Source organism: Drosophila mojavensis, unplaced genomic scaffold, assembly GCF_018153725.1.
Source record: "Drosophila mojavensis isolate 15081-1352.22 unplaced genomic scaffold, ASM1815372v1 contig_81, whole genome shotgun sequence".
Classification (NCBI taxonomy): Eukaryota; Metazoa; Arthropoda; class Insecta; order Diptera; family Drosophilidae; genus Drosophila; species Drosophila mojavensis.
Genome location: NW_025318907.1, coordinates 1,456,608 through 1,457,890, shown reverse-complemented (window position 1 = coordinate 1,457,890; position 1,283 = coordinate 1,456,608).

Genomic DNA, 1,283 nt, shown 5'->3' with positions numbered 1-1,283 from the left:
TGAATTTATATTAAGAGGTATCTTTGCAAGTTTTAAGTTAAAAATATAATACAAATAGTTTTTAAATATTATTATTATTTTTTTGTTTAACTAAATCCAATGAAGTGTACAAACGATGTACTTCAGCTCAAATTAGGTCTCTTAAGTTTAAAGTCCTTTTTGAAGAGCAATCATGCTTCGCATTAATGTAAATAGTTCGAGAATACCCTATATTCCTGTGCTGTGCTGCCCAAGTAGCTAACCACCCGCTTCGACGCGAATGCACCACAACGAAAGGGGCGCACAACAGGAACAGCAACAGGGGCGGGTTACTCCGATTGCGATTGCACAATGGCTCGACTTGACGAAATCATTATTTCGCCTCGACATTTATTGATGCCATAAACTTGAAGATTTATGCGTGCACCCCCTTCACGGCCCAACCCAGAGCGTGTGTGTGTGTGTGTGCGTGTGCTTGTGTTGCATACTGCAGGAGGGGCACCGCAGTGCCAATGGCAATCCGCAATGCTAAACCCTCGGTAACCGCACGCAGTGAGAGAAACCCACCCGCCCGGAGTCCGGACGCCGACAATGTACATTGATAGCCCCTGTCGGAATGGGCGATGCCAACTGCGATTCACGTCGCTACGTGGCCATGTCAAATTTTTTGGCATATTGCAGCACAGTGGGACGCATTTGCCATACAGAGATGTATAAATACATATATATATGTATGTGTATGTATGTGTGCCATAGTGTTTCATTCGTGCTCGATAAGTCGCATTACGCTCTCGCTCTCCCTGTTCACCCACACACGTGAAAGAGCGTGTTAATTTATTTAAATTGACTACGTGCAAAGTTTACTTGGTTGAGTCTTGTCCCACGCTCCCCAAACCCCCTCCATCAAGGTGCATTTCTGGAGTATGAGACTGTCTCAATGTTTGCACAAATTTCACATTTTACTGCGCTTTGTCGACGTCGACGTCGCTGTCGTTTTGTCTTCAAATGCAAACCAATTTGCAAACGTCTCCGGAATGTGTGGCTGAGATTTCAACGAACATAGACGACCCATTGCAGGCGCTACTATTTTATGGTCTATGCAAATATGCGAATATCTAGCTAGCTAGAATTATTTAAAAAATATAAATAAGCCATAAGACAGTTGTTGATGTTGAAGTTAAAATATCTAGAATTATAAAAAGAATTAATTATGTTAATCAATTAAAAACTTCTAGATCTATTTTTGTAGTGTCTATAAAAATATCTAGATTTTATAGATTATTATGATTAATAAAAGAAATGAA